Consider the following 14,160-nt stretch of genomic DNA (forward strand, 5'->3'; position numbering starts at 1 on the left):
CCGGAATAAATATGCGTAAATCTTGGCGAAATAGGTATGAATCGTCAACAATCTGCAAAATATAAGTGAGGGGACACATATCGTACGGATTTAGATTGCGAAATCGGAGGAGGCGACTCGGGGTGACAAAGACCGAGTGGAGAGCGTTTTCGCGGGAAAGAGGGAAAATGGGAGAGAAAATGGCCCAACAGAAGAAATATGGTTTCGAAATTCTTACTCGGACCGAGTCAAAACTTAACTCGGTCGAGTCAGTTTACCTTTTGGCGACTCTCCATCTACGAATTGACTCGGTCGAGTCAACACTTGACTCGGACCGAGTTAGAGCTCTGTGACACGATCTGTACTTCGTTTCTGCGCTTGACGACCTGCAAATCAAGTTCTATATCCATGTACCCGAGGGAAAACACCATGTAGGCTCCCAAATCCAAAGAGAAAAGTCTAAAACCCAAATAACACCCAAAAACAAAACAAAAACCCCGGGTTGCCTCTCGGGAAGCGCTTCTTTATGGTCATTAGCTAGACAGGGTCGGTCGGGTTATACAACTTCAGACGCTGTGCATTTACCTTGAAAGTTCCACCCGTGCCGTTGTACAGCTCAATCGCGTCGTGGTCATAAACTCGACGGATCTTGAATGGTCCGGACCACTTGGACTTCAACTTAACTAGAAACAATCGCAAATGAGAGTTGAAGAGAAGGACAAGATCACCTGAGTGGAATGATCGTTGAATAATGTGTTGATCGTGTCATTTCTTCGTTCTCTCTTTGTAGAATTTCGCTTTTTCGTACGCATCAAGTCTGATCTCCTCAAGATGGTGAAGCTGAAGCTCGCGTTTCTCTGCAGCGGCCTTCATGTCATAATTGAGCGCCTTGATTGCCCAGTATGCTTTGTGCTCGAGCTCAACTGGTAGATGACATGCTTTCCCATAGACTAATTGGGACGGAGTCATACCAATCGGTGTTTTGAAAGCCATTCGGTAAGCCCATACCGCATCGTCTAACTTCTGCGACCAATCCTTGCGTGACTTAGCGACGGTCTTCTAAAAAATGGACTTGATCTCCCTGTTAGAAATCTCCACCTGGACACTAGTCTGAGGATGATACGGAGTAGCAATCCGATGATGAACCCCGTACTTCTTCAGTAGTGTCTCGATGATCCGGTTGACAAAATGTGTGTCGCCATCGCTAACCACAACACGAGGAACACCAAAACGTGGAAAAATAATCTGTCTAAATAGCCTAACCACAGTCTTGGCATCATTCCTCGCCTAGCCAAAACCTCTACCCACTTAGTCACATAATCAACCACAACTAAGATATACACGTTCCCACAAGATGATGGAAAAAGTCCCATAAAGTGTATGCCCCAAACATCAAAAGGTTCCACTTTTAGAATATAATTCTGAGGCGTCTCATGACGTCTAGAAATGTTATCTGTGCTCTGACAAGAATCACATGAGGCGACATACCTATGGACATCCTTGAACATCGTAGGCCAATAGAATCTCGTTGTGGTCTTCGAAGCGGCGAAATGATCTGCATAATCAGAAGAGTGGTAATGGAAAATTACCTGTTACACTTCTTCCTCGGAAATGCATCTTCTGAACATCCCATCGGTACCATGCTTGAACAAGAATGGATCGTCCCAAAAATAATCCCGTACGTCATGGAGGAATTCTTCCTTCCGTTGTAATTAAGTTCGGACGGGATTACTCGAGAGACCAGATAGTTCACATAGTCTGCGTAACATGGGTCTTCGTGTCGCGTAATGACTGCCATAATCTGTTCCTCTCGCAAGAAATCATCGATCGGGAGAGGATCGGGTATCGCAATGATCTGCAACTGTGTTCTCCGTGCCTTTGTGATCCCGAATCTCGACGCCAAACTTTTGTATGAGTAGCATCCATCGAATCAGTCGAGGTTTGGCGTCTTTCTTCGTGAGCAAGTACGTCAAGGCCGCGTGGTCTGAGTATACAATCTCTTTCCGTCCCACCAAGTACGACCTGAATTTCTCAAAAGCAAACACCACAGCAAGTAACTCTTTCTCAGTAGTAGTGTAATTTACTTGCGCACCATCAAGAGTCCAACTCGCATAGTAGATGGCGTGGTGTTTGTGATCCTTCTTCTGCCCCAGCACCGCTCCAGCCGCATAATCGTTAGCATCGCACAACAGCTCAAACGGTAGAGTCCAATCGGGGGGTTGTATGATCGGTGGTGAGATCAGAGCTGCCTTCAAAGTCTGGAAGGCCTTCTAGCATTCTCCAGTGAACCTGAATGGTACATCTTTCGCCAATAGCTCGGTAAGCAGTCTAGACATCTTGGAGAAGTCCTTGATGATTCGCCGATAAAATCCCGAATGTCCTAGAAAACTGCGGATACCTTTGACGTTCATGGACGGTGGAAGCTTCTCAATAACCTCTATCTTCGCTCTGTCTACCTCGATTCCCCTAGAAGACACCTTATGTCCTAAAACAATCCCTTCTTGCACCATGAAGTGACACTTCTCCCAGTTGAGGACTAAGTTGGTCGCTGCACACCTGTCTAAAACTCAATGCAAATTGGCCAAACAAACGTCAAATGAGGGTCCATGGACAGAGAAGTCGTCCATGAACACCTCCATAATATCCTCAATCACATCAGAAAATATAGAAGTCATGCATCTCTAAAAAGTGGCAGGTGCATTACATAATCCAAAGGGCATACGACGATAAGCAAACGTGCCATAATGACAAGTAAAGGTGGTCTTCTCCTGGTCGCTCGGGTTAATGGAGATCTGAAAGAATCCCGAGTAACCGTCTAGAAAGCAAAAGTACGAGTGGAGCGCAAGTCTTTCTAACATTTGATCAATAAAAGGCAAAGGAAAGTGATCCTTACGGGTGTTGGAGTTCAATTTACGATAGTCGATGAACATCCTCCATCCCGTGACCATCCGCGTAGGAATAAGCTCGTTCTTCTCATTCTGGATCACGGTTATGCCTCCCTTCTTGGGTACAACCTGCACAGGACTCACCCACGTACTATCCGAAATAGGGTATATAATACCCGCATCTAACAGCTTCATGACCTCCTTCCTAACTACCTCTTTCATCGTCGGATTCAATCTACGCTGATGCTCAACAGAGGATTTCGACTTATCATCTAAGTGAATACGATGCATGCATAATGAAGGGCTAAGTCCCTTAATATCATCTAAAGTATATCCAAGAACACCCCTATAACGTCTAAGCAAATCACTCAACTATTCCACCTGGGGTTCTAGCAATGCAGCATTCACTATAATCAGATAAGTCGAGTTAGGTCCAACGAAAACATACCTGAGCCCTTCGGATAAGGGCTTCATCTCCACCTTCGGGGCGTTCTCTAAACTCCAATCAGCTTTATTCAGTGTCCACGTGCTAAGTGGTGGCTCTCTGGGCTCTAGAACGTCTTTAGTAATCGTCGTGGAGGGTTCGGAGACGTTCCGGGCTGGCTCAATGTCGGTGGTGAAAATTGGTTTGCTCAGAGGATTGACTCGGTCTGAGTCAGAACGAAAGGAGGTCGAGTCAACACTTGACTCGGTCGAGTTAGAACCCTGCGACACCGAGTCTGAAGCTAACAGAGCTTCCAAGTTTTCCAACAAATTGACTCGGTCCGAGTCAAGCTTTGACTCGGTCCGAGTCAAGCTTTGACTCGGTCGAGTCAGAACACAGAAGCTCGAATATTTCCTCAGTTCCATCGTCTAACGCCTGTGTTAGCTCCCGAATATCCTCCCAATTGCTGTATATACTCTCATTTGATGCCAAGAGGGATATTTCAAGTGGATCAATATCTCGGAACTGATCAAAGACTTCCTGCATCAAGATCTCATGTACATCAACATAACACGCTGAGTCGGTAGTGGATGGCTGCTTCATATTGTGATCTAAAGTGAACTCAACAGTCTCGTCACCTATCTTCATGGTAAGAGACCAGCTCGGACATGTACTACCGCGTCGGCCATGTTCAGAAACGGTCGGCCCAAAATAATCGGTATCTTCGAGTCTTCATCCATGTCTAAAACAACAAAGTCAACAGGGACATAATAATACCCGACTTTCAAAGGAATGTCCTCGAGAATACCTGCAGGATACTTAACAGACCGATCCGCTAGCTGTGGCGCCATCCGTGTCAGCTTAAGCTCACCAATATTAAGCTTCTTGTAAATGGACAACGGTAGTAAACTGACGCTAGCACCAAGGTCACATAATGCACGGTCAATCTCAATGTTTCCGATTTTACAGGGAATCGAAAAACTACTAGGATCTGATCTCTTCCGTGGCAACTCATGCTGTAGAATCGCAACATTCACCTCTGTGCTCAAGGCTACTGTCTCCTTCCCAATTACCCTCTTCTTGGTCAAGATGTCTTTCAAATAAGAGGGTATCTGCAGTATAGCCTCATAGAAGGGTATAGTAACATCTAGCTTCTGAAGCTTATCAGCAAATCTTGAGAACTGTGTATCCTCAACATGCTTCTTCAATCGAGAAGGAAAAAGAACGGGTGATACCTTAGGTGGAGGAGCGATGTATGGCAGTTCGGCTTCCTCTGCATTCACCCGAGGTGTCTCATCTGCTATGGCTTTTCCTTTCTCTTCGGCAGTGTATCTAGACGTCGTCCCTTTTTCTGTAGGGACTGTTTCTGGCAGATTTTTTCCACTCCTCAGCTCAACAGCGTTTACATGCTCTCGTGGATTTGGCTCGGGCTTCCCAGGAAGTGTGCCCTGCTTCCTAGAGGGTTGTGATGCAAGCTGCGCGATCTGTGTATCCACTAGCTTCATATGTGCATCCATCCCGTCAAGCCTCCTCTCAAAGGTGTCTTGTCTTGCCCTTATGCTTTGTACCTCGGTTTTCAACTCCGTAAATGATGTCTTCTGATCGAGCATTAGTTGGGCAAGCATCGTCTTGATGTCCGCTTCATCGTTCTTTGCAGGTTGAGGCGCTCGGTAACCCTGATTCTGCTGCGCATATCCCTGATTCTGCCCCTGAAAACGTGGCTGAGTGAAGCCCAGGGGATTCTGAGGAATTCTAGGAATGCCCTGTTGTTGTGCATTCAATGCTCCGCCCGGATTTCCGTAGGAAAAACCGGGATGATTCCTAGGCGCATTCGGGTTGTAGAGATTAGAAGGATTCTGGTACTAGTTTCTTCCTATGTAGTTGACATCCTCAACCGATTCTTCTTCTGATGTGGCATGATCTACCAAGAACATTCCAGGCTGGACTTTCGGCGGGTTAGACGCATTTTTGAGCCCCATATGCTGCTTTATTGCCGATAAATCAGACATGACTGCTTTCAAGGCTGCGGACTCGCCCAAATCTACCCGTCCTGTAGAACGTCTGATGCTATCTCCTGACATCCCTCTTGCTTTAGCCATCTTCGCAATCAGCATCTCTAGAGTGTCAAAGGAAATGTCGTATACACTCCCTCCACAAGCTGCATCCATCCATGCTCTAGTATCATCTCTTAGTCCGTGGATAAATGTGGAAAGCAACAACCGCTTATCCATGTCGTGGTGTGGACAAAGGCGCTGATAGCCTTTGAATCTCTCTCATGCATCGTATAGACTCTCGTCACTCTGCTGAGTGAAGCTGTGTATGGCTCTCTGTGCAGCTCGGTTCTTCTCTGGGGAGTAGTATTTTGCCATGAATTGCTCCTCTAGCTCCTCCCATGTCGTAATCGAGTTTGGCTCAAGAGTGTAGAGTCAATCTCTTGTCCGGTCCATCAGTGAAAAAGGAAAGGCCTCCAAGTATACATCTTCAATAGTCAGTTCCTAACTTATCTGCACAACATCTTGAACTGAGTCAAGTGAGCAATGAGATCCTCTGTAGGCTGTCCTCTGAAACTCGCCTGAACATCATGATGCATTGTGGCGGTAGCTCAAAAATGTATATAGGCAGTCTATTGATGCATGATAGGAGTTGTGTGTGCTTCGGTGCAATGTAAGAACCCAAAGTCTCCTCTGCAATGTAGGTAGCTTCGTCCTCGGTCTGCTGATCATAGAGCGGATTCATGAGCTCTTGATTCTCTTGATGCTCCTCATTATGAACTGCACGGTCGTGCGAACTACTTGACCTCGACATAGCTTCTCTTCTTTGCTGATTTTGGATGTCTCTCAAAGTACGCTCAATCTCTGGATCGTAGACTAGGTCTTCTCTCCGAGTAGAGCTCCGTGTCATGCACTAGAACCCTGCAAACCACAAAGAAAAAAAAAGAAGAACTCGAGACCAAGTGAATCCACAAAAACCAAAGAAAACAAAAAAGAAAAAGAAAACAAAAACCAAGCAAAGATCTAGAATCAATAAAGACCGAGAAATATGCTAACCAGTCCCCGGAAACGGCGCCAAAAACTTGATACGTGTGTACCGAGTCTAGAATTTATAACCCGATTCACAACTCACCGCAAGGATACGGATCGTCGTAACACGGGGTCGAACACAAGGACCGGTAGCTAAATCTAAACCCTAATCGAAACCAAATCGAAGCAAGCAAGTGGAAGTGATGGTGGAAATATATTGAATCAATGATAACTAAAATAAGAAAGCAAACAAAAACGTGTAAACTATCAAGCAAAGATGACCGTGGGTGTCAGGACCGTGTTCACGTGTATGGGTATATGCTAAGCATGCGAGAATCACGATATTGAATTTGTATTCCGGAATCGTCAAGCAACAAAGATAGAGAAATCATCTCCCGTCGTAACACGGGGTCGAACACAAGGACCGGTAGCTAAATCTAAACCCTAATCGAAACCAAATCGAAGCAAGCAAGTGGAAGTGATGGTGGAAATATATTGAATCAATGATAACTAAAATAAGAAAGCAAACAAAAACGTGTAAACTATCAAGCAAAGATGACCGTGGGTGTCAGGACCGTGTTCACGTGTATGGGTATATGCTAAGCATGCGAGAATCACGATATTGAATTTGTATTCCGGAATCGTCAAGCAACAAAGATAGAGAAATCATCTCCCGTCATATAGCTCACTATCTAAAGTTTTCTAAATCCATATCCCTATGTGATTTATCAAACTAGATGCATGAAGAATGATATCATCAACCCTAGATCGATCAAACTAGATGTGAATAATACGATCTATTCTGTCGATTTTAATCCGAAACTAAACCCATATTCCTATGTAGTTCAGAATCTAAAACAATTGGTCAAGGGGTCAGCAAACACCAATTGAATAAAGCGCAAATCGATAAAACCGAAACAAATCCAAATCGCAACCAAGTTAGGGTTCAAACATACCCAAAACATAAACGAATCCCTAACCTACAACAGTGGATCTACTCACAGTTCATGGAAAAACACAGAATAAAACCGAAATCATCAGAAACAAAAGAGGGAGAAGAAAGACTCATGTCGACAGCAAAGCGATTTTCACGTTCCAACTCTCCTTCTTCTTCCCGAAATCCCGTAAACTCCTACTTCTCTCACCAAAGCTCTCCAAAGTCTGTCTGCTCCTCTTGGACGTCTGTAGGCTCTTTTTATCAACCCTAGGCAACGCCCCCGATGTCCTATTCCCCTTCAAAGTCTGAAAATTTCGAATCTAGAGTTTTTCTGGGTTTTGACTCGGACCGAGTCAAAACTCTTACTTGACCGAGTCAAAACGGGATCTAAACAGTTTCGGCCCAGCCCAGTTTTCTGACTCAGGCATTCAGACTCGGGCATGTTGACTCGGGCATTCTTACTCGGACGTTCTGCCTCGGTCTCTTCGTAACAGGCTTGAATTGGGCCATTTTCAGCATGTTGATTCGGCCCATTTTCCATGGTTGACTCTGGCCGAGTCAAGGAGGGAAGTTCTTAATGTATTCCATCCTTTTAGCTCCAGATTGCTCCCGTTTTGGTCCAAATCGCATCCGAGACCTGTAATCCTATAAAAACACAACCAAACCAAGTTTTGTGGCCTAACACGCCTATAATGCCTACAAATTATGTGATCCTCGTATAAATCCTATAAAAACGTCCTGGAAATATAGAGAAAAATAGGAGTTATCAGGGAGCCAAGAGTTCACTGACTATCTGGCAGATTGTGGGATTGTCTCACAGCTGACTCCACCTGGAACGCCACAGTGGAATGGCGTGTCTGAGAAGAGGAACCGCACCCTATTAGATATGGTACGGTCTATGATGAGTCAGGTCGATCTTCCTAAATCCTTTTGGGGTTATGCCTGGAAACAGTAGCGCTTATACTGAACAATTGTCTAACAAAGTCGGTTCAGAAGACACCATATGAGATATGGACTGGGAAGCGTCCCAGGTTAGCATTCATGAAGATTTGGGGATGCGACGTTTATGTGAAACGTCTGACTTCTGATAAGCTATCCGCCAAGTTTGATAAATGCATATTTGTGGGTTACCCTAAGGAAACTAAAGGGTACTGGTTCTACAACCCATCTGAGAACAAAGTGTTTGTTGCTCGGAATGGATATTTCTTGGAGAGAGAGTTTGTCTCCAAGAGAGTTAGTGGGAGTAGAATAGATCTCGAAGAAGTTCGAGAACCACAAATAGTCGAAGAACCGGGTGAACAGGTCAAATCAGTTCAACCTGTGTCACAAGTTGTTGAGACAACACCTCCTTGTGGACCTCGGAGATCTGGTAGAATTCGCCAAGAGCCTACAAATACGGATTTCTTGTGACTGAAAACGACGAACACATGTTGTTAGAACATGACGAGCCTACGTCGTATTCAGAGGTTGTGGTGAGTTCCGATTCCGAGAAATGACACCAGGCCATGGAGTCTGAGATGCAATCCATGTACGACAACAAAGTGTGGACTTTGGTCGATTCGTTCGATGGTATTAAGACCATTGGATGCAAGTGGGTTTTCAAGAAGAAAACCGAGATGGATGGCATCGTGCATACCTATAAGGCACGACTCGTCGCGAAAGGGTTTCGGCAGATTCATTGTATAAACTATGATGAAACCTTTTCACCAGTCGTGATGCTTAAATCCATACGGATTCTGCTGGCCATAGCTGCGTATTATGATTACGAGATATGGCAGATGGACGTCAAGACCGCATTCCTTAACGTGAATTTGCTCGAGGATGTGTACATGACACAACCCGAGGGTATTGTCGATCCTAAGAGTCCGAAGAAGGTGTGCAAGCTTCAGAGATCCATTTATGGACTGAAGCATGCTTCGAGGAGTTGGAATCTTCGATTTGACGAGGCAGTCAAAACGTTTGGCCTGCAAAACGAAGATGAGTCATGCTTTTACAAGAAGGTCAGTGGGAGCGCAGTGGTATTCCTTGTACTTTATGTGGATGATATATTGTTCATCAGAAATGACGTTCCTACTTTGCAAGGAGTAAAATCCTGGCTAGGATTGGTCTTTTCGATGAAGGACTTAGGAGAAGCCGCCTATATTCTAGGAATCAAGATCTATAGAGATAGATCGAGAAGGCTTCTTGGTCTAAGTCAGAGTTTATATACATTGACAAGGTCTTGAATTGGTTCAAGATGCAAGACTCCAAGAAGGGTGCCTTGCCAATGGGACATGACGTGTCTCTTAGCAAGACTCAGTGTCCAAAGACACAGGATGAGCAAGAGCGCATGAGTAGGATTCCATATGCCTCGGCAATTGGATCCATCATGTACGCCATGTTATGTACTCGTCCGGATGTATCATATGCATTGAGTATGACTAGTAGATATCAGTCTACACCAGGTGAGGCTCACTGGATTGCGGTCAAGAACATCCTTAAGTACTTGAGAAGGACTAAGGATTTGTTCTTGGTATATGGCGGATTGGAAGACGAGCTCGCTATAAGTGGTTATACCGATGCTAGTTTCCAAACCGACAGAGATGACTTCAGATCGCAGTCAGGTTACGTTTTCTGCCTAAACGGTGGGGCTATTAGTTGGAAGAGTTCCAAACAGCCAACCGTTGCAGATTCTACTACAGAAGCCGAGTACATAGCAGCATCGGATGCAGCTAAGGAAGCTGTTTGGATCAGGAAATTCGTGGGAGACCTGGGTGTCATTCCTAGCATTGCAGATCCCATTGAGTTGTACTGTGACAATAAAGGTGCGATCGCACAAGCTAAGGAACACCGGTCACACCAGAGATCCAAACACATACTCAGGCGATTTCACTTGATCAGAGAAATCATTGACAGAGGAGACGTGAAAATAAGTAGAGTGTCGACAGATGATAATATTGCCGACCCGATGACGAAGCCTCTCACTTCGTCAAAACATGATGGTCATGTTAAGGGTATGGGGATTAGATGCTTGTAGGATAGATCATAGAGCATAGTGGGAGATTGTTGGTTGTGATGCTCTAGGATGATCAGTGATATGACATTTTGACTTTGTATTGATTCATTGATTTATGAATGCATTACTTTTCCCGTTATATGATTAGCATGTTTGTTATATTACGGTAAATATCCTTGAATCATTGCAGATGATTCTAAATTCCCTGGTCAGTTATCATTGTGGGAACAATGATGAATTAAGACCAGCATGATGTGTGATAGATGATTATGATCATATGCATTAGATGCAAATCACAATCATGGGTTCTCGTTTGGAACGAGTTACTGGATGACCCGAAAGAGTTTCCGCCTTCGAATGGGCCTACAGGGTCACACACCATTAGGGATGGATCACACGTTAAGAGAACGACGCGAGAAGGAATGACGGAATGAGCTGGAAGGGTTCCAGACAGCCAGACCTAGACCGGACGGTCCAGACCTGGACCGGACGGTTCAGGCATGCAGACCGTCCGTTCTGCGCAGAGACAGACCGTCCGTTCCGCGTAGGGGTCAGACTGTCCGGTCTAGACCAAGACCGGACGGTCCAACTTTCGGGAAAATTTCCTTTTTCGCGTTTTTAGGGTTTAGGCAATCCTATTAATCATGGTAGTCGCCACAAACCCTAGGCAATCAACCTAACACGTCCTATACACTTCCTAGAGACTTGGTGAAGCTTTCTCTTGAGTTCTAAACCTCGGATTATCGATTCCAAGTCAAGGATGTTGTTTTCTCTTCACAAATCCTAGCAGATACGTTCCAAAGTGTTGGAATTCATCCCGTCGGTGTGGATACGTGTAGAGGAGTTATACTTTCAACTCTTGGTGATTAAAACACACTACAAGGAAACACGAATAGGGTGACGCAAAAAGTGACGCAAAAATTACATCACTAAAAGGGTGACGCAGTAGTGACGATTTGATGACGCAAATAGTGACGCAAGAGAAGCGTCACCAAATCATCACTATTTAGTGACGATCTGTGACGAAAAAACTCGCGTCACCATTTGGTGATGCAGTTGATAACACATATTTTGGGTGATGTTTTGATATAGGATGTCTAGCGTATTTCACTCTATTTTACATATTTGTAGGCATTCTAGGGCACATTTGGCTTCGACATTGCATGGTTGTGTTCTTTGATGTTTAAACAGGTTTTCACATATAAAAGAGCAAAAGGAGTGGAAAACATGGACTACGGAACATCACAGACGAAACGGGAACATTTGGAGTGTTTCCAGGGAAAACGTGAAGTTCGGAAAACGTCAGAACTTGCAAGTCCAATAAATTTCACTCTACAAGTCCAAAACATACATTCTCTACATCTAAAGCTCTTCTCAATATCTACGCATAGACACCAATATCACCCAAATCCGATATCGGAGCAAGAAGTTATGAGCGAATTCGTGAAGCCCGTCGAAACTGTTCAGAGACAAGAAACGATCGTTTCGGGATGGACAAAACGATCGGTTCGACATCGCAGAAATTGGAAAATTACTCAGAAAGTGCAACCGATCGGTTTGGATTTGTCGAAACGATCGGTTCGACCCCCAGATTCGGAAAAACTTCCAATTTTGCCCAAACCGAAGGGAAATAAGAGGGGAAAGCCTCTAGGTCACCGAAGGGAAATAAGAGGGGAAAGCCTCTAGGTCGAAATTAATTCAGACTTTACACAGAAAATAGACCTAGAGCACACCAAAAGGGGGAGATTATCAAGAAGCAAGAGATCGGAGTAGAAGACGGAGATTACGAAGTCGGAAAATCGACTAAGCATTCTTCCTTTCTTTTATTTTACGATGTTTTGTATTATTGATATGAACCATGTCGTTTCGATATTTAGCGAGTAATTCCCTTACTGTGGGTTAGGGATTTGCTATGTAGGGATCTTTGATTTTTAATTCCAGACTATGTGGTATTATTTATTTGATTTAGTTTATTGAGTTGCTCTTAATGCGTTTGATCTTGTTGGCCACTTGATTGAATGAACTTAGGGTTTTAATTCACATAGACATATGAGATTCTAACATGGAAATAACTCAGTAAATGGAATAGGTATTGCATCGAGAGATGAATATTTGCCTAGGGATTATGATAGCATTCGTTCATGCATCCAGAGTTTTAGACTATTGAATCGAGAGATTAGTAGGATAAAGCCTGGATAGTGAGATTAGACTTGAGAGAGTTAATCTCTACTTTAGAGCTTGAGTTTCCTGAATTTGATAGATAAACCACTTCGTTTGCATCTTTTGAAAGATCCTTGCATGTAAAGCAATCCCGAAGCCTGCAATGTTTTCCATTGATTGTCTACAACCGTTTTAGTTAATTGCTTTGTTCTCGACATTCCATTCTCCACATTCCTATTATTTTTCTTGGATTTAGATTTAGATTTAGGTTTAACTCCTTTGCTTAATTTTGTCCATGTGTTCGACCCTAGTTACTACACATGATCCGTACACTTGCGATTAATTGTTGAGTCTAGGATATTATAACTTGATCGAATTTATTTGCCTAGATTTCTGACATCAAGTTTTTGGCGCCGTTGCCGGGGACATTTTAAGCAACAGGATTAGATCCTGTCTAGTCTGGATCTTTTTGTTTTTTTCTTTTCCTGAAGTGATTTCTCACGTTTTCTTTGTTTGTCTGTTGTTTTTCGTCTGTGAGCAGGGTTCACTAGTGCATGACCAGGAGTTCTGGGATATCAGACCTAGTACCTCTTGATCCTGAATTTGAAAGAACCATCACACGCCTCCGACGACAGCAAAGACAGATGGAGAACAACCGAGATTTTGCTCTTCCTGATGGTGTCGAAGGCAATGCTGACTCAAGCTTTGCCCAGTACAACACGCCTAAGCACACTGAGCTTTTGGCTGGTATTCGATTACCGGCCATCAACATGTCTAGTTTCGAGCTGAACCCGTCTACTATTCAGATGTTGGGCAACAATGCTTTCCGGGGTAGGCCGAACGAAGACCCGAACGCACATTTAACTCGCTTTAAGATGATGTGTCGTTCTATGAAGAGAGATAACAGGGTGACAGAGGATACACTTCGCTTAATTGCTTTTCCCTGGACTCTCCTGGATGCTGCTTTTGAATGGTGTTATGTTTTGATACCTGATTCCATCCACATCTGGGAACAGTTGGAAGTGCAGTTTATGTCAAAAACATTTCCAGCTCACCGCACTCAAGCTGCTCTTTCTGGCATTCATTCATTCAAGCAAGATCATGGGGAAAGTCTTTATGACGCTTGGAAGAGGTACAAGGGATATCAAAAGTCTTGCCCTCATCACGGGCTAGATAAGAACTACCTGATCAACACCTTCTTCCGAAGACTCGGGATGGATACCAAGACCTTGATCCGGGCATCTTGCGGTGGGAGCATCCAGAACAAGTCATTCGCTGAGCTAGAAGAACATATTGAGATGATGACCCAAGAAGAAGACGCTCCGAATGAGTACTCTAGAGATTTGCCAAGGAAAGGCAATGGTCAAACCATACAGATGGTTCTCGAACAATTGGTTGTCCTCAATGCTAAGCTCGAAGATTCCACTCGATCCTCTAGGACCAAACATTCGACGCCAACACAAGAGGAGCTCGGTATGTACGCACTAGATGAGAGAATCGAAGGTGTGAACTATGTGGCCAACAACCCCTACTCGAACGCGTACAATCCGGGGTGGAAAAATCATCCCAATCTCTCATACAAGTCAAACAGTGTTGAGAATCCCGCGTCGAACAACTTCAGAGTATCCGACAACTCGAACCAGAGGATTCCTCCCGGGTTTGCTTTTCAATCCAGGGGTCCTAATCAGACATCCAACTACAGAGCTCCGGGACAATCCTACAACAATGTTGCATCTCCAGGTAATCTCGAATCTAACCCT

Source organism: Tarenaya hassleriana, unplaced genomic scaffold (genome assembly GCF_000463585.1).
Source record: "Tarenaya hassleriana unplaced genomic scaffold, ASM46358v1 Cleome70, whole genome shotgun sequence".
NCBI classification, from domain to species: Eukaryota; Viridiplantae; Streptophyta; class Magnoliopsida; order Brassicales; family Cleomaceae; genus Tarenaya; species Tarenaya hassleriana.